Source organism: Pinus tabuliformis, chromosome X (genome assembly GCF_031772625.1).
Source record: "Pinus tabuliformis cultivar Carrire ecotype Pingquan chromosome X, CPIR1, whole genome shotgun sequence".
NCBI lineage: Eukaryota > Viridiplantae > Streptophyta > Pinopsida > Pinales > Pinaceae > Pinus > Pinus tabuliformis.
In genome coordinates this window covers 635,967,970-635,992,503 of record NC_142308.1, presented here as the reverse complement: position 1 = coordinate 635,992,503, position 24,534 = coordinate 635,967,970, and positions in this window count along the sequence as shown.

The window sequence follows — 24,534 nt, the reverse complement described above, 5'->3', positions numbered from 1 at the left end:
TTAAGGAGCAATGATTGCTTAAGGAGGGTAACATTGGCTTACAAAGTAAAATTTAACCAAAGAGTGCACCCTTCTTGTTTCATAATCACATATAACTTTTGGTCGAATATATATTAGTTATGAGTGTTTCGTGTGATCTCACCTATCACAAATTTAATTGTAAGTAATGTAATATTATTGGATGCCAGAACAAAGAAGATTAAGTTGGATTTATGGCATGGTCACATGAGTTGCGAGATTCCAATGTGAAATTCTATTGATTGGACCAGAAGTAGCTGGGTATAAATACCAAATATTGAACCATAGTGATCGGTAGGTGCCACAGTGAGGTCCAAAGAATGAGAGTGAGAGACAGAGGATACAATGGAATCCCATCAAACAAAAAATAGTCTCACCAAGGCATAATGGGGTGGTTTACAAGTCAAGTGATATTGTTAACATTGCCTAGCCTAACACCCTAAGTGATATCAACTCTTGCAATTTGTGATATGCTTCCTAAAAATCATCAATGAACAATGAAATGAATGGAGTGCCATTGAGGATTTAATTTTGAAATGTAAAATCCATGTTGTGGACTACAAGATCAATATTATTTTATATTTGGGTACAAATCTCTCAGATTAGTTCATTCTTTTTCTGGAAAAAAAAATTCATGCATGCCTACTCTTATTCTAATTCCAACTTAAAATCAATTATTGGGTTAGGGGTGTTGATAAATCTATTAAGGAAATGATTATAGTGATTTATGTTTTATTGATAACTACTTGTGATTTCTTGTTACTTTTATTATTTATTTGGATTCGTTACTTATTATTATGTTTGTGTACCATTAACCAACTATCAAAATTATAAGAACAGGAACACAAAATATAGGTTGTAAGCCAGGGCTAAAGCCTCTCCACTTGAGATAAAAACTTGAAAATATATTCTCTTCTTATCGATTCTTCAATTGAAGAATTCAAAGACCTCTAGACTGAGATCAATACCCTCCAAGACCAAGTCCAACCCTTTCGAATGATGTGCTCCCTTTGTCAAAGTCAAACCCAATCAAATCTCTTCTAGTAGCACAACTTCGACCTCCAACTATAGAATTTCAACCTCTACTACAGGTCTAAACTTTTCGGCCCACTTGCAATAGTTACTACCACATGTGTGAGCTTCATCTAGCCTTCCAAGGCTTCCTCATACCTTATCTTGGCTTTTCTCTTCCTTACAGAGCTTGAGGATGGCTTATTGTGACCTTTACTAACCTTCCAAGTCTTCCTTCACAAATACCAATATCAATACCCTCCAAGACAAATTCCAAACCCTATGTTTGATGTGCTTCCCTTTTCTAAGTCAAACTCAACCAAATCTCTTCCAGTAGCACAACTTCAACCTCCAAATGCAAAATTTAGGCCTCGACTGCAGGTTTGAAATTTTCAGCACTCCTATAGTAGTTGCTGCCACAAATGTGAGTGTCTTCTGGCCTCCCAAGGCTTCCTCAGACCTTCTCTTGGCTTTTATATTCCTTCTGGAGCTTGAGGATGGCATATTGTGACCTTCACTTACCTTGTTTCCTTCTTTAAGATCGAACCTACAAAAGAAAACCCTAGACCAATTGTAGAAACCCTAGCCTTCCTTCACATGTGTGAGAGATAAATAGCCCAAAGATAAGTCTCCTTCCTCCTCTTCCTTCATTTTTTCCTTCTTCTTCTTCCTCCTTTGTTTGAATGAGTGATTAAATGAATGTGTTCCAAGGAGTTTGGGTTTCCTCCTTTATATAGGCTTCTCAAGGTGGACGTAGCTCCTTAATTTAGGCCGACATGGTGTTAAAGGGTATTTTGACACATTTAAGGACATAAATAATTTTCTTTACAATTTACAAATTGTCTTATTGGGTCTTCAACTTATGACAATGAATCTTTTGACTTCTTGACCTAGGAAAAACCCTAGAAGCACGCAATGGGTGCTTAACCTATCAAATAAAATATTTTGATCATGAAACCCATGCTAAAAATTAATAATAATATTTTTTCTTTCATTTTAAAATATACAAGTGTTAACACCTAGATTTGCCTCAGGCTGAGGAAGGCAAGCTTCCAGGGTAACCACAAACCACTTAACCTCATAGCTAGCCCTATAAGGTCGGGAGAAGGCTCTCTCCTTTAGGATCTCAGTCAAGGTGACTGGATCAGATAGGTATTTTAGGCTAGGTATAGTAGCTCGAAAGGTTTTGATTGAATTTGTTGGTGTTTTTTGCCAGATCAGGAGGAGTTGGGCAAATTATGTCTGGGAAACTAAATCAAAATTGCAGGGGATTCTATAGGGCAAGGTAGGTATGATCTTCAACACCTTAAGCTTGATGGGGTGAAAGGCTAGACTAGTGAGGAGATAAGAAGGGCCTGAGCAAGTCAAGAATCCTTCCTAAATAGAGGAGAAAACATGAAATGCTGGTCTTTTCCCAAGGCAAAGCATTAAAACCTAATGTATTCCACCTATTTGACATGAAAACAACCAATCAGAAGCAATTATATGAAAGAGGCATACATAAATAACATGAGAACATATTAACAGAAGAAGAAACACATGCTAAAGGCCATACCACAAGTATCCCATAAAAATAGTTGCAACTTTATTAGTTTCCTGCCACGACTGCTACAAAATGATAAGTGTTTAGTACATGAGCATCCAGTTGAATCCAAGCCTTGCAAATGAGAAAGAAAACACATAATATAGACATCTAAACTACTCATCCTGACCTTCATGGGTCGAATCCATGAGAAGAGGGGTTGTTTCAACTATTTCCCAACAAAGAACTGGAATATAGGCAGTCAAACAACTTGTCTCTAAAAGAGGGGAAACTGATTCATTTGCCTCAAAACCACCTCTAACTAATGAATCTACCCTCTAACATTATTTTACCGTTACATTTACATGCCATGTCATCAATTACATAGTGAAATCATCCTTGAGGAGTGAGAAATGAAATTCACAGTCAAAACAGGCGAATTTTATTTCCCTGAGAAAAATGGCCCTAACCGCATCGCCATTGGTGCTAAGTGCAGCGCCACTTTCCACATGATTTTGGAGGCCTTCCCCTTAGCCAAATTGAGCCCATCATAGCTCATTGGAAAGGTATTCAAGTCTAGTTTCTGGAATAGCTAGAAGTTTTGAATTGGAGGTCATTTACCCCCTCACAACTTGAACCTCCCAAGACTTCTTCTATGTGTCCAAAAAGAGGCAGAGAGGTCATTTTTTGGTAGTTTTTGGACCTTTTGATGAACCAGATCTGCTCCAAAAGTTTTGAAAATTTCCAGGGTGCATGTCCTCATCATTGTGAATCCAAAAACATCAATGTTTTCTCCAATGGATACCCTAGGAAAAAGCACAGCGCCGGTGGCGCTGCGCTTCTGGACAAATTTTTTGTGTTGTGAATTTCAAAAATACAAAAACTTCTCAAAATTTGCCCAATTTGGCATGGAACACCACCATCAACTACTTTGTTTGGAAAAAGAGGCTTCAGCCAACATCCTGAGTCTATCTTGCTCTTTCCTGCCCTCCAAAGCTTTCCTTAGCCTAGCCTTTAATTTTCTAATTCTCATGTTACAAATTTTGTTACGGGTCATGTAATGGTATGCCATGTGTCGGATCATTTTCTTATCCCTGTTGGCCTTCTCAATGAGTCCTTCAATATCTATGTTGACTCTCTCAAGCCAAGTTTCCCTATAATTTTCAATCTCCTGCTCAATAGGAGTCAATGTGACATGATCCTTTTTGGAAATCTGCCTATTTGCTTTGATCATTTCCAGCTCCATGAGGACTTGTTTGTCACTCAATTGTTTGTTTTCCTATTCCAAGTATTTGATGATGAACTTGGCTCTCTCTAATTTGTCTACCAAAGCTTGTATTTGAGCTTCCCTTTCTTGTATGATGATTTCTTTGATGGTTTTTTCATCCTGAGCCTCCAAGTCAATGATATTAACTCCATGATGAGTATAGCGCTATTGCAGCTCCTCATGCTCAATCAAGTCAAAATATCTTTCCTCATCACCAAGGTTCTCTTCCTACACTTTTTCCTTGCCTTTGCTCAGTTGTTCAACATGTACCTGTTTGGTCGATGTAGAAGGCAAAGCCCCTTCAACACCTTTTCGAGATAACATTTTCCTGTGGACTAATGAAGAAGGCAAGGTCTCTTCTACATCCCATGGAGCAAACACTTGCCTAGAAGCTGCAAAAAGTTTTCTTGTGCCTCTTTGATATGTCAAGTACACTGGCATCTCAACAGTTTTTGTTTCCTTGACCTCTTTCCTTGTTTCCCCGTGGCTAGAAGGGCCACCTTCTTCTTGATGCATTGGTGAAGGGATCTGTTGACCTTTGAAAATCTCATGAGCAATGAAAGTCTCCCAAGGAACGTTAAGAAGACTAAGATGGTGAAGAACAATGATTTTGATTAAGGAGTAATGATAGATGTTGTTCAACTGTTGAGGGTATGGCTTATTCTACACAAGGTAAGCTATTTTGTCAATGTTTCTAAATAAGAAATATGGGAGATTCATCATCTTTACCCGCGTGAAGTGCATGAGGAGTCTGATATGGTAAGCATACAACCAGGAGAATCTTCCTTCACAAGTGAATTTTTTTTTATGATAATCCTCATCAAAGGAACATACCTGTTCTCCAAAAATTTTGAGGGAAAAAGCCTCTTCACCTATTTTCTATACTGAGGCTTGATGCAAGGCTCATAGTAATGCTCATCAAGGTCCCGACTCTTGTACCATTTCTCACCAACATTAGGGACTCTAGTGGCCTCCGAAATGACAGCTGGTGATATTGTGAAGGTTACTTTGGCAAGTGTCACCTCATAGTTATGTAAATGAGCCACAAAAACTCTGGCCAACTCATGGTGAAACTGAGCTCTTTCCACTAGTTTATAGAATTGAAAATATCTTGGTGTCTGAAACAAGAGACTACAAGTGGGAAACCCTATAATTCTCTTAAACTGGTGGGCTCTTCTCTTATGATTTTTCCTCCCTTGTGAGGCTTTCTTTGCCTATGTCTCCCTACAAAACTGTCACTAGCTGTCTCTTCATCATACTCAAAATCGCTTCCTCTGTCCATGGTTTCACTATTTAATTTCACAAAAATTTATAGTGTGGGGAGACCAATGTGAATGGAACGGGGCGTAGGCTCTAGGGTTTATGAGTGATTATGTGTATTTATAGCTAAGGCATAAATCATGAGAATGAAAGGAGGGTGTTGAGATAAAAAACAAGGGAAGAGAAATAGGTGAGGATGGAAGAGATGATCTATGAAAGGATGTAGTGAAATAAACCAACTGATTTAGGGTTTATAGTGAGAATTAGGGTTTTATGAAAATGAGTGGAAATTTATGAAAATCTCAACAAGTGCAAACCAAATTGGAGGGAGTGGAGTGATACTTACTTGAAAAATGTGGATTTGGAAGAAATTTAGCATAAATTTGAAGTTTGGAACGTTTTTTGGCTTCGCTAGCCTAAGCACAGGGCCACTACCCAGGAGCGCAATGCCACCCTCTAAGCGCAGCACCCATTATATTTTGAATTGTACAGAAAGTCCCTAAGCACAACACTGAGCTGTAAGCACAGCGCCACTTCCCAATAGTGCAGCGCTGGGCCAAAAATTCCAGAAACGCAGTGCCTTTCTCTCTAAGCATAGCACCGGGCTTCTTTGCTCACAAACACTTGCTCCTTTGAGTTTTTCTCTCCTTGGGGTTTGGAAAACATGGCATAATGATTTTGAAATTAGGATGGGAGGGTTTTATATGAACTCCATTTGGTTTTTTCTTTTGAAAAACCCACTTTTCTAGTGTCTATTTATCCTTTTAAATACTATGTTTTTTCATTCTTTTTTTCTTTTGTTCTTGTAGGTGGATTGGTGCTCAAGATGACTTAATTTTTGTAGTGGCAGGTGCTTGGCAACATCACAAGATGATTAGGAGTAGTTGGGAACCAATATTACATATGAAAAGATAAAATTAAATCATAAATGAAAATAAAAACAAAATACTCTGTTTTCACCTCAAAACAAATTTTGAGGTGAGAACTACAGTAGGCTTTTAAAATGATAAATTATGGCTTTACCAATCATTATTGGCCTCCTCATGTCGTTGTTAATCATTATTTGCATGTAATTATTGGATTTGACCATGGTGGGACCCTAAAACCTAATGAGACCAAACCCTAAGACCTAATGAAATGAATTGCAAAGTGAACATGAGCCATGACTGAAATATATGAAAGAGGATCGGAAAGTATAGATCATGAGGGAAAAATTTGAATAAAACCATACCATCAGTGAATCCATGACCTAATGGAATGCAAACTCGTTAGTATGGGACTCCTACTATGAAATGCAAAAGAGAAGATTTTGATCACTGATGGCAGTGTGAAGACACTGACACTAACATTGGCTCCAATGGGGATGGTAGCTCCTTGGAGGTGCCAAGAACACCGTAGACCTAGTAGCCTTATCCATTGGGCAACAGAGTCAAAACTTTTCAAAAACTGAAAACTGACACTATGAAAATAGAAACTGACTCATGACTCAAACTAAATTAGAACCGGCAAACCTTACACATATCATTCAAACTTTATAGCCTTCACCTCAGGCCCCAAGCTGAAATGACTGTGTACCTTGAAATCTTGCAATGAAAGGGAAAATGGTATGTACAATGATCATGTCATGATTTCAGAAATCACCTCAGAAGTAGTAGTTGGTGAGCACCAATATTGCAACAATAATGCTGCAACTCCTCAGCTGCCCACTTTACTCTTATCAACCTGGTAGTTCATAACAAACATGGAAGCGACAATGCTATATGCACAAGTACTAGTTCTTACTGTCGGCTATCACTTGGTCAGCTGGAGCAAGGTCACTAAGAGCTCAAGCCATCTTCTATGGATTCCAGAAGAAGCTTTATGTGTGATGAAAGAAAGGAAAGCTTACTCTACAGAGGCTACTCTAATTGCAGAAAGGAAAAAGACTCGAATGTAAAGTAAACATAGCAAACCCTACTTAACCAACTAATCCTACTTTTGCAAAAAGCAATATGAAAACCATGAAATGAATGTCATTACCTACTCAAGGAAGTAAACAACATCTACTCAAGCTATTTCTATAAGTAAATGAGCAAAAAAGCATCTTTTTCGATTTTTATGTATTTTTATGTGAAATTGACATGCATGTATTTTATTGTGTGTGAAGGTGGAAACGAATAGGTAGTGTTGAAGGCCGACTTTGGGGTTTGAGGAGATGTAGGATGGTGTAGATGGGTCCTAGGAGGTCTTGGGTGGCCTTCTGAAGGATTTTCCCACACTCGGCCTTCAAAAAAAAGCCTACAGGAAAATCTACAGGAGGACACAGGCGATCTACAGGAGGTCTACAGGAGGATGCCGAGAGTAGTTTTAAAGGTTTTGAAGGTGTGGGAGTGGGTGGAAATGGTAGATGAAGGTTGGGATGATGTGTTAGGGCACCTAGGGTTCACCAAAGATCACTAGGAGAGGGAAAGATGGTCGAGACAGAGGAAGAAATCCTATGGAAAAATGCAGAAAACTAAGGCAGATTTGAAGTGAACTTTGGGTGACCTGTAAGGCATAGATCAAGGAGAGAATGTGATGGCTGATAGGATGACCTGCTGTGAGAAGAAATCTGTTGCAAAAGAACTGACAGTCAAACAATGAAATCAAGCAAGCAAGGAAATTAAGTACATAAAAAAAAAAAAAAAAACAGAATTTTGCATCAAGCTAATCTACATTATGAGCTATGGAAAGAAATGCTGAAAAATGCTATAATGAGAGAAAGCATGGAAGAAGACTTATTGTAAAGACAAAAATGAGCTTGGTGAAAGAGATCTAAAGCAAAGCATTAACCTTCTAACAAACTGCAACACTAGAAATCCTATGGAGAAGGAAAATCTGTGTTTTTGTGGCAGCAAGAGGGTCTTGGCCTCAGTTCATGGTCCCAAAGGGAGGAAAGGAGGCCAAGGCACTATTGCTGGCCTTTTGTATCTTCTTTCTATCACTATTTAACCTGCTATGGGAAACACAAATGGAAACAACCTTCTAAGTCACCAAAAGAAACCTATTCATAACCAAGAAAGGACTTCATCTAAAAACAACTAATCCATAAATGGAAACAAAGAATATAAATACAAACAAGAGGAGCTTGGCTACTTGGATTGGGCCCTAAACCAAGAGCTTCAGCCCGCTAAGGTAACTTAGTGCTAGCTCAATAATAATCCCATCTTTATTATCAAAATAGTAATAGGATTACATGAAACTTCACCAAAAGTAAGCTCAAAGTTGAGTAGAGAAAAATTGCAACAAAAATTCAACAAAAATTCAACCCTAGTGAGGCCCTAGGCCTCTCTACTTATACAAATAAAGCTCCCAATAGCTTCCTTAAAATCAGGGAGGCTTGGCTCCCAAAACTCGAGATAAACATAATTTATCCTCCACTTGCTCGATTGCCTCCTAGTGCATTGATTTGGTTGTTTGTTCTCTGAGTTGCATGAAGTAGAATTCGAAGTGGGAAGTAATAAATGAGGGGGATTCCCTCCTACAAACCCTCTCCTTTTTCCACTTCAAATTATTGCTGCCAATTTTCCCTTGAATCTTTGACTTTGACTTCAAAATTCAACAAAAGTTTGCATTAAACACATATTAGACCTCATGGCATCATAACTAACCCAACTCACTCCATAACCATAAATATAATCAAAAAACATGTAATAAGATAAGAGAATGGTTGATTTAGCTATGTTAGGAGGCAAAATGAGCCCATATAATTACCCATTTATGGGGCTCATCATCACCCCCTGCTGAAGGTGTTTCTCATCCTCTGAGAAACTTAGTCCATCTCCTCATCTTTGATGGCCCTAGTGGCCTCCTTAACATCCCATGCTTCTGATGTGATCTCCTCTTCTTTGTAATGGAATCCTGCCTTTCTGTCTACCTCTTCCCACTGTTGTTTCTTTCTTCTTCTTTTCTGCCCTCTAGCATACCTAGCAGCAACGGGGTCTCAATTTGAGGCCAATCCAATTGACCTTCAAGCTCTGCATGGAGCAGTTGTACAGTGGCACTCTCCTTAATGCCTATTTCATCCTTGTTGGGGAGTGATACTCCCTGATCTACAAACTGTGTGGTAGGGTGTTCCACCTCCTCATACAAGCATGAATATAGTCATCCCCAAGTAACCTTTCCATATCCTCAAAATGTGCAATGGCTTGAGTCTAATCATTAATATATTTAGGGGCAATTTAGGGATTATTTACAAGGAGTTTGTGTGTGTTGATGAGAGCCATGGGATCTGATGGCTCAACTCTGATCATTAAGGGCTCATTTTTCTCCTTTATCATCAACTTTCTTATTTCTAGTACCCTTAACTCTTAATGATTCATCCATGAGGCCATGGCCATCAGTTGCAAGTCCCCTAGCCTGGCATTGGGGTCCCACACATTCATGTATATGAGGGCCATGTTATGCAGATAGATTCTACTATTTTTGCCTTGTCTTATGATGAGATTTGGTTACACAGGTCCATAAACTGTCTATAATCTTGAAAAGGAATTGTGCCTATTTGTGCCAAGGTCTTGATCTTAAATTGCATCTACGGGTCCTTGAGATATAGGGCATAAGATTTTGTTGGTTGCCTACATTGAAATGCCTCTATGGACTAGCTAGCCATGCATGCCAGTTGGGCCTCTTTCTCTTGCAGCTGCCTCCTTAGCAATTCATTTTCTGTTTCAAGTTGGCTCCTTGCAACTGCTTCTCTGTGTCTGACAACACTTAACTCCCTACCCATTTCTCTGAGTTTATTATCCATATGTCCAATATCCTCAACTCCCTTGGATTTGGCTATTTGCATCCACCTATGTGTCCTTATTCTTTCTTTCTCCAACTCAAAGTTTAGTGGGATTGCAAATTTTTGTGGAATGATTCTCCCCCCCCCCCAAGAAGATTGTAGTAAGAGCCAAGACTAGGCTGGGGGTCAAATTCGTGTGCCTTTATTGCTTCCTCCTTACCCTATGGCTATCCTTCTATCCTTTTCAAGTTTTTCTGTCTCCTGTAGTCTTAAAAAGGTCTCCTGTAGAACAGTTTGTGCCTCTTGTAGAACTTTTTTTGAGTCCTGTAGTTCTACTTTTTCCTTCCATGTGGGAGATCTAGGAGTCCCCCTTTCATAAGTGATAGGTGCCTTGGAAGAGGATTCCTTTCCTTGGGCAGAGGGTGAATCTTAAATAACAATAGGCACTTTAGAAGAAGTCTGGGGTTTCCATGTTTTGATCCTTGTGCTCTTCCTAGCCCTAAAATAAATTGAGGTCTGCCTCTTCCTCTTTTGTTTTGGTTTAGTTGGGGTGTTGAGGGAAGTGAGAGCAGTTGTTGCCTCTCTTCGTAGGGTCTCAAGAGACACTTCTGTCTTTTCTGCCCCATTTTCTCCTCTTTCTGTCTTTTCATCTGTCTCTATTTGTTTTGTTTCTCCCTGTTTTGTTTTTGCTTCTTTCTTCTCCCCTTCTTGTTCCTCAATTTCTTCTCCTTCTCCCCCCTGCTTCTCTTCCTCCTCACTATGAGAAGGATTGATATCATAGGTGAGGGTATTTATGTCATCTTCTGCTATCATGTTTTGGAAAATTTCCCATGCTATGGGGATTTTGAATGTATGGAGGGTTTCTTCCACCAAAATTTTGATTAATCCATGGTGAGCCAGCTAATCTAGACTCCCTGCCTTAAAATTAATGTTGGATTCTATGAGAGACTGCAGGAGGAAATAGGGGATTCTAAGTTTCTGGGGTGTTGGAGTGTCCATGCGATATCTCGGCTCATGAAGGATTCTAAAATGGTATCCATAGACTATGCTCTACCTCCCTCCACAATAAACATATTTGATGATTTGGTAACTAACCTCATCCTAGGGGTAGGGTATGCTTGTCCTTCTAATGCCATTTTTTTCTTCTATGGGATGTTCATTTTCTTGGAAGAAGTATTTCTTGGCAGCTTGTCCAATTGGTTTTTCATATTTTCTCCAAGGTAATCCAAGAGGAATGGTAGTAACCCTACTGAGAAATTCTGGGGTGATTTCCATGGAAAGACCTCTAAGAGTGATAGTGGCATGGGTTCTTGAGTGAGGGACTAAAGAAACGGAAAATTCCTGAGCAACTTCCTCATCAAACCCTCGGAATTTCTCAAAAAATGTCATCCAATTTTCCCTGGTGAATATGGCTACTACTTGGGGATGTTCATGGAGCCTGGTTGAATTAGTGGGCTCCTTCCTCATGAATCCTCCTATCATTGTGCTTATACCCCTTTTGAACACCAAATGTAGAGATGGAGACAAGAATTTTGAAGAAAACAGGAAAACAAAGGAAAACTGTGTTTTTTTAAGAAAACAGATAGAAATTTTTATGTAATTCCTCTTCTTCTATGGACTCAATTCCTCCTTAAAATGATATCATTCCTTGCACATATTTATAATCAAGGTGGGTATGCATGGAACCTACCTCCTCAAGCCAGAAATCGAGCAAAAAACCCGTGTTTTTTCTTAAAAGCAACTCACTACCTGTAGGTGGTCCTGTAGAACCTATAAGTGCTCTTGTAGAACGCCGATAGCAAGAGGATGGATGAGAGTGATGGAGAATGATGGTTTTGAGGCTGTGGGGTGACAAGGAGATTGCTACAGCTAAGTGGATGAGGATAGAAGGAAAGAAAATATGGTGAGACTGTTTCGAGGAGGAGCACTTATTCCTTCTTTTAGATATTTCCAGTGATGGGGTGAGCTGGAAAAAAGGTATGTTAGCCATATTTGGAATGTTGGTCCCCACCTACCTTGTCATCATGGTTTCTTCCTGCAATCACCTCTCATCATTGCATCGGAGTTTGCAAACCCTCCACTACCTGTCCTTGGGATCTTTCTCTGAGTTGACTATGTGCACGTGTTGTGACATCTTCGGATGAGTGCAGTCAACTGGATGAAGGTGGCCAAGTTAACTGGCCACCTTTTCTTGTTCAACCCCAACCATCTCATTCACTTATGCATATCTTTCAATTACACAAATGCAATAGAGGAGCGGGTTAGTCACTTACCTGTTAGTCGAATGTATGTGTTGTGAGGTATTTTGGCTCCTTTTACTGTTGCATGCTTGTATTTCCTTTGCTGTAGGCTCTCTACTTTCTGATGTGTGGCTTTTTTCCTTGTACAGGTATCTTCTAGCTAGATCTAAGCTTTAGATGTCTCCTTCAATCCCATGATTGCACTTCTTTTGCTGTTGTGGCTTGATTTTAATGGGATCAACTGCTACAGGAATTCCTACAGGAGCTCCTGTAGCTGCTTCTCCCTTTAAAATTTCAGCTTATTTTTGTATTGGAAGCTATGAGGATGATGCTAGAGATGATAATGGATATGGAGAGGTACTAGGTAAGTTGCAGGTGAGATTTGAGTTGCTTCTTCCTTTATTTTTTGTTTTTTCTAAAAACTAGTTTTCTGTGTTTTTCCGTGACAGGAAAGGAAAAATGATGATGATGATGTGATGCAGGTGTGGAATGGATGGCAAGGAGGGTTGATAGTTGTAGGAGGGTTTACATGTTCTTCATAAAGATTCCCAGCCCCTCAAACTACTTTTTGGAACCATTTTTGGCTCTCTGTGATTCCTACAAGAGCCTCTTGTAGAAAACACAGGGCCTCCTATAAAACACACAGTTTTCGGAAAAAACATAGTGGGGTGGACGAAAGGTTAGAAATGATGGAGAAGAGTGTGGAGAAGGTGAAACAGGTTCTTTGGAATATTCTCTTGCTCCCTGTGGTCCTCCTGCAACCTACAACACAAATTAAAATTCAATTTTCCTTTTCTTCTTTTCTCTATTTTTTTTTTTTTTTGAAAACAACTAGGGCGCCTCAAAGCGGTTTTCACCCTAATTGCCTACCCTGGGTGCCTCCAAGGGAGGTTTTCACCTAGGGATCTTATTCTCTTTTTCTTTTAATTTTTTTTGTTTTTGGCATCACTAAGCCACCTCAAAAGATGTTTTCAACTCAATGATGGGACTTAAGCACCTCATGGAGGTTTTCACTTGAGGCCTTATTTCTTTATTTCTCTTTTATGTTTCTTCAGTGAGTGGGTGAAGTGGAGGCTAAGAAATGCTCCACTACCATCACTGTCTTATTCAAATCTTCAATTAACTCTCACTTGGAGAGGGGATTCTTGTAAATTTTCAACCTATGTCCATTGATAAGCACTGGGATGGCTTCCTCATCAATGGTTCTGATTAGAACTAAACGATTGTCATTACATTTTTCCATAGTGTAGGGTCCCAGCCATCTTGTCCTCAGCTTGCCTTTGAAGTCTTTATACCTTGAATCATAGAGAAGTGCCCAATATCCCTCTTGGAATTGCTTCTCCTTGATATTTTTGTCATGCCATATATTCCTCTAAAGCTGAACTACCTCTGTGTGGAGAACGGCCTGCAATCTTTGTTCATCCAATCCATTGAGCTAGAGTAGTCTTCCTTCTGTGCATGGCTGAGGTCTAGGTCAGTTGAGTTTCCATCCTTAGTGTATTGCATTCAAATTCTATTGACAGCAAAGCCTTCTTCCCATAGACTAGTTCATAGGGTGTGAACCCTATGGTGGTCTTCCATGTTGTGTTGTAGGCCCAGGTGGCCTCAACTAACCTGTTCACCCAATCTTTTCTACTACTGCTCGCTACCTTGGTCAGAATTCCTTCCAAAGCTCTATTAGTGACTTCCACCTACCCATGATTGGCTTATGGATGGTAAGGGGTGGAAGTCCTGTGCTTGATTTTATTATGTGTGAGCAGGTCTTCAATCAAATTGGAAGTGAACTGACTGCCTTGATCTGTGACCAATTCTCTTGGATACTCGAACTTGTAGAATATGTTTTCTCTCAAAAACTAAACTACTTTTTCCTCTGATGCTGCTTTGATTGCTTTTTCTTCTCCCCACTTTGTCAGGTAATCGGTGCACATAATGATGTATTGCTTCTATTTTGAAGGAGGGTTGATAGGACCCACAAAGTCCATGCCCCACTTCTCAAATGGCTCAATGGCTCAAAGGTCACTTGAGGTTGCATGGGCATCTCATCCTTTGGAGTAGGTTTCCCCGTCCTTTGACACTAATCACATTGGCTGGTGTATCTCCTCACATCTTGATGAAGAGTGGGCCAATAGTAGCTTGCTTACAAGATTTTGAAGGCAGTTCCCTTTGCTGCAAAATGACCTCCACACGGCTCATCATGACAGGTCAGGAGGATGTCAAAAATATCCTCCTCCCTAACACATCTTGTCAAGATCTGATCTGGGCCAAGTCTGAAGAGACTACCCCCAATCCAAGTGAAAGGGGCACTTTTCCTCACTATCTTGCTCTTCACCTTCAAGGATAGGTGTGGTGGGAACTGTGTTGAAATCAAGTAGTTTTCTATATCAGCAAACCATGGAGAGAGTACTGAGATAGAAAATAGGTGTTCATCTAGCATTTGATCATCCACCATTCCATATTCACCTGCAGGAAAATTTACTCTAGACAAAAAGTTAGCAACAACATTTTCTTTACCAGGCTTATCAACAATGATCAAATCAAACTGCTGCAGTAAAAGGAACCATCTAATAATGTGAGAATTTACATCCTATTTGTTCATTAAATATCTAATTGCAGCATGATCAGTGTGCTCAAAGGTCTGATAGCTTGTGATATAATGTCTAAATTTTTTTAAAGAATGCACAACAGCTAGGAGTTCCTTCTTGGTCATTGTATAGTTTAACTCTGCCTTTGACAAATTTTTTCTTAGAAAGTATTTGGCATAAGGTAACTTTTCATCAATTTGTCCTAAGGCTACTCATATTGCTTTGTTAGAGGCATCTGTGTGAATGTGGAAAGGTAGGGCCTAGTTTGGGCCTCTCAAAATTGGGGTAGTCACAAGTTTACTCTTCAAGTATCTAAGTCTTTTTTACAGTGTTCCAACCGTACAAATTCGACATCTTTACCTAGAAGACCAAACAACGAAGAGGCTAGCTTACTGAAATATTTAATGAATCTTCAGTAATACTAAGCTAAGCCTAGGAAACTTCTGACATCCCTCACCCTTTGAGGAGGTGGGACCCTTTGGATGATGGCAATTTTGTTGGGGTCCAACTGCAATCCTTGTTGAGATATTGCATGACCTAGCACGGTCCCTTCAGTCATCAAAAGTTCACATTTTTCTGGACTAAGGGACAAATTCATCTCAATACACTTATCCAAAACTTTTCCTAGGTTAGATAAAGCTTCCTAAAAGTCAGAACCATAAAGAGTAAAATCATCCATATATATTTCCGTTGCATCATGAACCAGTTCAGAAAATATACTCAATACCGCTCTCTGGAAAGTGGCTGGAGCGTTACACAAACCAAAAGAAAGGACCAGGTATGCAAGGGTACCCCAAGGACAAGTGAAAGTGGTCTTATCTTGGTTTTTCAGGCTAATTTGAATCTGATTGTACTCGTTAAACCCATCTAGGCAGGAGAATAAATTTTTCCCTGCCAGACCATCTAACACTTGATCTATGAAAGGCAAAGGAAAATGGTCCTTTTTAGTGGCTTTGTTCAATTCCCGATAGTCGACACAGATCCCCCACTTGCCATTTTTCTTTGGAACTAGCACCAAAGGAGAGACCCATTAACTGTGAGAGATGGGGTAGATGAATCCTACATCAAGTAATTTTTGCAACTCTTCCTTAACAATGTCTTTAATTGTTGGATTCATCCTCCTTTGAGGCTGCCTGACTGGTTTGCAATATTCCTTAATGCATATATGATGGGTACATACTGAAGGGTGCATTCCCTTCATCTCCTTCTAACTCCAAGCGAAGGCATATAAATGTTTTCTCAACAAGCTACACAGTTCCTTCTCCTGGGAAGTGGATAGGGATGGATTGATTTTCAAGGTTCTTTCTAGGCCGAACTCTATATTCTTAACATGGAGAGAGGTTAGGTCGGCCACACAGAGATCAGTTAAGGGGTTGTTTTTGGTTTCTTTCACTATGTCCTCCAATGGTAAGATACTGGGGGGTGGATTCTGAATTAAATTTTCAATGATATCATCTTCATCTTGCGGTTTGCCCCCCGTGGCAGTTTCTAATGCACAAAGTGGTGCATAATAGATTTCATCCTCATCATCCTCCTCCAACCAGAGAGGTAGATCATGTTTTAGCAAGGGTTTGGCAGGAGGGTATAGGATTAACTGTTTGGACATATGCCCATTCTTAATGGTCATGTTCCCAGCTCGACAACTGATGTAGGCATCGGCACTAGCCAACCAAGGTCTTCCCAGGATGAGAGGATACCCAGTGAGCTTTGCCTTCAGCTAGAGAACTAAGAAATCAACAAGGTACTCCTAAGAATCAATGGAGACAATCACATCTTCCACAATCCCTTTAGGGTTCACGGTGGAGCGGTCTGCTAGCTGCAGCACTGTCGTGGTCTTCCCCAAGGAGCCCTGGAGGTTAAGCTTGAGCATTGTGTCCTTTGTCATCACATTAATGGCAGCTCCCAGATTAATCAATTTATGTGGGATCATGGTGCCATTGATGTGGACATCTGCTACTAGGCTTCCAAGGTCTAGATATTTTGGACAGATTACCTTCCCCAACATCAGGTTAGATAGTTTTCCTATGACATTGATGGTTGGGGCATCTCTCTTGCGCCTTCCTGGATGCCTAAAGCACTTCTCTTTGATCAACCTATTGTAGACAGGCACATCTTTTATGGCTTGGAGAAGTGGTATCTTCACACATAACTATTTCAATTCTCCTAGAAGTTTAGTTTCTTTTGGGGTAGGCTGTGTTGTCCCTGATAGTCTCTCATGAAAGGGTGAATTTCTTTAGGTTCACTTTCCTCTTTATCTTCCTCAACCTCCCTAGGTGGAGGTTGGCTATCTGGGAGAACTTTCCTAGATCGTAGGTTAATCTCGTGAATCTCCACAACGTAGGTGGGACATGATGGTTCCCCACTATATACTTACTGAGCCTATCCATTGTTTAGGTTCAGGTTCGGTTGGGTAGGCATTTGGGGTTGCCTTGGTGGAGCAGGAGGCAATGGTTGTGGTTGAGCAGGTGATGGAGGCAAAAGAGTGGGAGGAGAGTTGTACTGGGGCCTCCACCCCTAATGAGATGCATTCCATTGAGGATGCAGCTGAGCATAAGATTGAAATGAATGAGCGTCTAGTTGGGCATGATATTGAGATGGAAAGGACCAAGGAGGAGGCGTGGACCAGGAAGGATGAGCAAGAGGGCCCCAAGAAGGTATGGAACTAACTTGGTTGGGGTTGTAGTATGCCTGAGATGTCCCTTGCGTCCCCTGCTGTTATGGTCTAGGTCCATGCAGTCTCCTTTGGTTCATGAAATAGAGTGGTTCAATGGCTCCTTTGGCCCCCTAGTATACAGCTTTAAGTCTGGGCAAGGAAGGGAACTTATCTATAGAATGATCCTCTTCACAAACTAAACAAACCTCTATAGAGTTCAATTGACATTCATTCCTAGGATGCCTCCTGATGCATCTAGGGCAAGAGATGGCCAAAGCCCTCTCTACTTCCTCTCGTTTCCTTTTAATATGCAAGGTATCCTTTTGCATGGCAAGAATCTGCAACATCTCACTTTTGAAGTCTTCCAACATGTTTCTGAGTTCACGTTTGATGGATGAATTAGAAGAGGAGGTACTGGCTATCGGTTGACTTCCCCTACCTCTCTTTCTGGCTACTCTAGAATGGTTTCTAAAGACAGTATTTATGTCCTCATAATATAGTTGGTAGATGTCTCCCCCAGCCAGCAGATGGAGGGTGTCTAGAAGGTCTTCTAGGATTCCCCTGAGCAGAACCAACTTTAGAGATTCAGGGTCAAGTGTGCACCTGGCCCTTTTGTAACTAAGTTGGAACCTCTCTTCATAATCTTCCAGGGATTCATCATTTCCCATGGTCATTCAGAAGATTTCTTCCTTGGTATCTTTTGACCTACAATTGTCTCCATATTTGTTATTAAACGCATGCTACATTTGAGCCCAAGTTTTGATGCTATTGCCAAGTAACCCCATGAACCAATGCAATGTTGCATCCTTGAGAGTAGAAGGGAATATTGTCAAATTTTTCTCATCTTCTGCATAGTCATAGGTTCGACAGATGACAACAAACTCAAACAAGAAGGTGTCAGGATCTTCTATAGTCAAACCATGGAAGTGAGGTAGGACTGAAGGACTTATATTCTTCATTTTGGTGTCCCCATTGGTCTCCCAGATGGGAAAGTTACCCTCTATTCTTTCTCCATTTCCCCTAGCATTTTTGTTTTTATCCATTGGCTCAGGAGCGATGTTTTCTTCTTCTTCTTCCCCTATAGGTTCTTCAAATACCTCAGGTTGTTCACCTAAAGGTTCTCCTTGATCACTGCCACCGGAGAAGAGAGAAGGTTGGCTGTGTGATGTAGTGGGGGTGTTGGGCAAGAATTTTCTTGAATTATCTCTATTCCTACGAGGCATGAAAGAAAATATTTTTGGTTGGTTTTTATTTTTTTCACTGATTGTACTTGCAAAACTGAATTGGATTGAATAACACAAATTGCAGCTAACTGAAGTGAAATTTGCAAAATTGTAAAGGAAAGCAAGCAAATGCAGAAACTGAAAGAAACAACTATTCTACTTTTGCTGAGATGAAATTTCAAGAATTGAAAAGGAAAGCAAGGAAATGCAGAAACTGAAAGAAACAACTATTCTACTTTCGCTGAAATAAACTACTAAGCATAATGTTGCGATTGAAAATAGAAGAAAGTAATAATCATAAAATACTCTGATGCTTCCTCAGCAATGGCGCCAAAAATTGGTGAGCACCAATGTTGTAGCAATAATGCTGCAACTCCTGGGCTACCTACTTTACTCTTATCAACCTGGTAGTTCGTAACAAACTTGGAAGCGACAGTGTTCTATGCACAAGTACTAGTTCTTACTGCAGGCTATCATTTGGTCAGCTGGCGGAAGGTCACTAGGAGCTCAAGCCAACTTCTATGGATTTCAGAAGAAGCTTTATGTGTGATGAAATAAAGGAAAGCTTACTCTACAGAGGCTACTCTAATTGCAGAAAGGAAAAAGACTGAGATGTAAAGTAAACCTAGCAAACCCTACTTAACCAACTAATCCTAATTTTGCAGAAAGCACTATGAAAACCATGAAATGAATGTCATTACCTACTCAAGGAAGTTAAAAACATCTACTCAAGCTATTTCTAGAAGTAAATGAGAAAAAAAAACATCTTTTTGGATTTTTATGTGAAATTGACATGCATGTATTTTATTGTGTGTGAAGGTGGAAGAGAATAGGTGGTGTTGAAGGCCGACTTTTGGGTTTGAGGAGATGTAGGATGGTGTAGATGGGTCCTAGGAGGTCTTGGGTGGCCTTCTGGAGGCTTTTCTCACACTCGGAATTCAAAAGAAAGCCTACAGGAAAATGTACTGGAGGACACAAGGGATCTACAGGAGGTCTACAGGAGGATGCCGAGAGCAATTTTGAAGGTTTTGAAGTTGTGAAAATGGGTGGGAAGGGTAGATGAAGCCTAGGATGATGTGTTAAGGTACCTAGGGTTCACCAAGGATCACTAATATAGGGAAATATGGTTGGGAGAGAGGAATAAATCCTATGGAAAAGCGCAAAAAACTAAGGCAAATTTGAAGTGAACTTTGGGCGACCTGTAGGGCATAGATCAGGAAGAGAATGTGATGGCTGATAGGCTGACCTGCTGTGAGAAGAAATATGCTACAAAAGAACTAGCAATCAAACAATGGAATCAAGAAAGAAAGGAAATTAAGTACATCAAAAAAAAGACAGAATTTTGCATCAAGCTAATCTACATTATTAGCTATGCAAAGAAATGACGAAAAAATCTATAATGAGAGAAAGCATGGAAGAAGACTTATTTTTAAGACAAAAATGAGCTTGGTGAAAGAGATATAAAGCAAATCATTAACCTTCTAACAAAATGCAACACTAGAAATCCTATGGAGAAGGAAAATTTGTGTTTTTGTGGCAGCAAGAGGGTCTTGGCATCAGTTCATGGTCCCAAAGGGAGGAAAGGAGGTGAAGGCACTATTGTTGGCCTTTTTTTATCTTATTTCTATCACTTTTTAACCTACTATTGGAAACACAAATGGAAACAACCTTCTAAATCACCAAAAGCAACCTATTCTTAACCAAGAAAGAACTTCATCTAACAACAACTAATCCATAAAATGAAACAAAGCATATAAATACAAACAAGAGGAGCTTGGCAACTTGGATTAGGCCCTAACCCAAGAGCTTCAGCCCTTTGAGGTAACTTAGTGCTAGCTCAAGTATAATCTCATCTTTATTATCAAAATAGTAATAGGATTACATGAAATTGTCACCAAAAGTAAGCTCGAAGTTGAGCAGACAAAACTGCAACAAAAATTCAACAAAAATTCGACCCTAGTGAGGCCCTAGGCCTTTCTACTTATACAACTAAAGCTCCCAATATCTTCCTTAAAATCAAGGAGGCTTGGCTACCAAAAATCAAGATAAACATAAGTTATCCTCCACTTGCTCGGTTGCCTCCTAGTGCATTGATTTGGCTGTTTGTGCTCCGAGCTACATGAAGGAGAATTCAAAGTGGGGAGTAATAAATGAGCGGGATTCCCTCCTATAAACCCTATCCTTTGTCCACTTCGAATTATTGCTGCTAATTATCCCTTAAATATTTGACTTTGTCTTCAAAATTCAATAAAAATCTGCATTAAACAGATATTAGACCTCATGGCATCATAACTAACCCAAGTCACTCCATAAGCATAAATATAATAAAAAAACATGCAATAAACTAAGAGAATGGTTGATTTAACTATGTTAGGAGGCAAAATGAGCCCATATAATTACCCATTTATGGGGCCCCTCAGTAGTGCTTCAGGAGCCTACCATTTACTAGCCCTCCTAAACAATCCTGACCATCCATCTCCTTGAGCAGAAAGGCATTTTGTCCTCTATAGAACTTACCATGCTTTCCTTTATCCTCATTCCGAACATCCCACCACAACACTACATCCTCTAGCAGAAATTTGTCTGCTTTAGTTTTCCAATCATAGATCTTCTTGATCTTTTCCTGTAATTTGAAAGTGTTTTGGAAAACTTCATCCCTTGTTTTCTGCAGATGAATCATCTAATTGATTCTTCACTGAAAGTCATCCTTGTCACTGCTAGCCCCCTATAACAGTCTCATAACTGGAACTGCAAGAGATGTTGGAAAAACTATGTCAATGCCATAAACTAATTCAAATGGAGACATACCTATGGATTTCTTTTGGCTCACTCTGTTAGCCCATAAGGCATTAACCAACTTCCTGTGCCAACTTTTCTTATTTGTTTCCAACATCTTCTTGATGATGTTCACGAAAGAATTATTAGGATTTAGCCAGACCATTTCCCTGAGGGTAATATGCTGTAGAATGACCCAAATTGATGTTATACTTGCTGCAAAATTCGATCATCCTCTTTGATTTGAATTCAGCTACATTATCTGTGATTATTTTATTAGGACAACCGAAACGAAATAAAATATTTGGCTCTCGAACTTACTGTGCTTTCCTTTATCTTCATTCCGAGCATCCCACCGCAACACTACATCCTCTAGATGAAATTTGTCTACTTTAGTTTTCCAATCATAGATCTTCTTGATGTTTTCCTGTAATCTGAAAGTGTTTTGGAAAACTTCATCCCTTGTTTGCTGCAGATGAATCATCTAATTGATTTTTCGCTGAAAGACATCCTCTTCACTGCCAACCTCCTATAATAGTCTCATAACTGGAACTGCAAGAGATGTTGGAAAAACTGTGTCAATGCCAAAAACTAATTCAAATGGAGACATACCTATGGATTTATTCTAGCTTACTCTATTAGCCGATAAGGCATTAACCAACTTCCTGTGCCAACTTTCCTTATTTGTTTCCAGCATCTTCTTGATGATTTTCACCAAAGACTTATTTGATGATTCGGCAAGACCATTTCCCTGCAGGTAATATGTTGTAGAATGACCCAAAGTGATGTTATACTTGCTGCAAAATTCGATCATCCTCTTTGATTTTAATGCAGCTACATTATCTGTGATGATTTTGTTAGGACAACCAAAACGAGATAAAATATTTGACTCTATAAATTGGATGATTACCATATATGTGGCTTGTGTGGTCGGAATTGCTTTAATCCACTTAGTAAAGTAATCGGTTGCTGTCAGGATCCATTTGTGTTGTGCTGACAATGTTGGATGAATTTCCCCAATGAAATCGAGTCACCACTACTGAAATGGTGCATTGACTTCAACAGGTTTTAGAGGAAGAGGCAGTAGTTTTCTTTTCCCTTGAAAGACCTGACATTCATGATAGCTCATGACTGTTTTGTAAACATCTAAAAATAGAGTTAGCCAGTAGTAGCCTACTCTCAAAACTTTGTTTGTCGTTGTCTTCCAAAACAAATGACCACCACAATCACCTTTGTGAAAGTTATATATCACTTGTTGAGCTTCGTCTTCAACCAAACAGTTAAGTAACACACCTCCCAGATCTTTCCAATAAAGGGCATTATTTAGAATGTAGAATCTTGCAATTTTGAGTTTGAGTGATCTACCTTTGTTCTTTGTCATTCCCGGAGGTGGCAGAAATTTCTAAAGTACATACACTATGTCTGAATACCATGGTGACTGAAGAAACATTTCAAACACTTGAATGAGAGAGCCTTCTTCTTCATCTTCTGACATGGCTGTGATGAGATTAATATCTAAAGCATGCAGATTTGATTCAGCCATTAGTCTCACCAAGCCTTGTCCTTTGATTAGCTTTGTGGTTTTAATCTCCAGATCGTATTCCAACATTGTTGCAATCCACTTTCCTCGCCTTCCTTCGGGATCAGTTTGTATCAGCACATCCTTTACTGCTGCATTGGGAACATATGTTATAATGTGTCAGTGAAAAATGTACACTCTGAAATCCTCCAATGCTTTGACAAGAGAAAAAGATGGGTTTTCAATTGTATTGTATCACAAGGCAGCATGTCGGATAGTCCTACTGAAAAAGGCAATGGGCTTCTCTAGCTGATCTCTCTTTTGCATCAATACTGCAGTCAGGGTATCCTCAGATGCAAACGAAAATATGATAAAATCCTGAGTGTAATCAAGACTGATCAAGACTGGGGCTGTAGATAAAGCATACTTTACCAGATTAAATTACTTCATGGCATCCTCCATCAATTTTGCCATGCTATCCTTTTTCAACATGTTAGTTATTTCTCTTAAATGTTCAGCGAGATTGGGAATGAATCTGTGTAAGAAATTCATCTTACAATTGAAAGCTTGTATCTCCTTCTTGTTTCAGGGAAAATCTATTTGCTGGATTGTCTCCACCCATGAAGGATCAATGTGAATTCCTTCTTTTGAGATAATATGACCAAGCATCTTTCCTTCATCCATGGCGAAAAGAATTTTCTTTGTATTAAGAGATATCCCGAACTTCCTACATCTGAAACACAATCTTTAAATGGTGTAGATGCTCATCATCAGAACTTGAAAACACTGTCAAATCATCGAAATATACAACTGGAAATACATCCTTTTCATTAGCGAAAACGATGTCCATGGCTCGCTAAAACGTGGCTCCAATATTCTTCAAACCGAATGGCATTTTAGCATAATGAAAAGTTCCCCATGGCGTTGTAAATGCAGTTTTGTCCCGATCCTTTTCATTCACCAGGATCTGATTATAGCCTAAATACCCGTTGAGTAGTGACATGCGCGATGCTCCAACCACTCTTTGCAGCATATGATCCATCTTCAAAAGTGGGTAATTGTCCTTCAAAGATACCTTGTTAAGATTCCAGAAATCGATACACAATCTTATTTCTCCGGTCTTCTCTCATACTGGAACTAGATTCGAAATCCAATTAGAAAATCTAATTGGGACAATTATACAAGCTTTAAATAATCTGTTTACCTCTTTTCCAATGGAAGGCAGCAATTTTTGGTTGATTCTTCTCAACTTCTGTCTGAACGGCTTCTGATTTGGCTTGATGGGAATTGTGTGCTGAATTATATCTTTGTCATACACCTTCAGATCTGAATAATCCCAAGCAAACACATCTAAAAATTCATATAACAATCTAATATATTTAGTCTTTACCTCGAGAGACACTATCTTAGACAATTTCACAAACTTGGGCTTATCTGTTGTCCCAAGATTGACATCCTCAACTCCTTTATTTGTAGGCACCAAGCTTGGCTTTCTAGCCACATCATCTTGATCAAAAAGTTCTTCTAAAGGTATGATACCTTTACGAATAATGTTGTCTTTCAGCTGCAATATTTCCATCTGGTTCAACTCAATCTCTTGTTCATCAATATCATAGTCATCATCTATGGAAGCATCCTTGTAATTTCCTTTATTCTACAAAAATGTATTGATTTCATTATCATCCCAAAACACTTGCCAATACCTTAAATTATCTGGAAC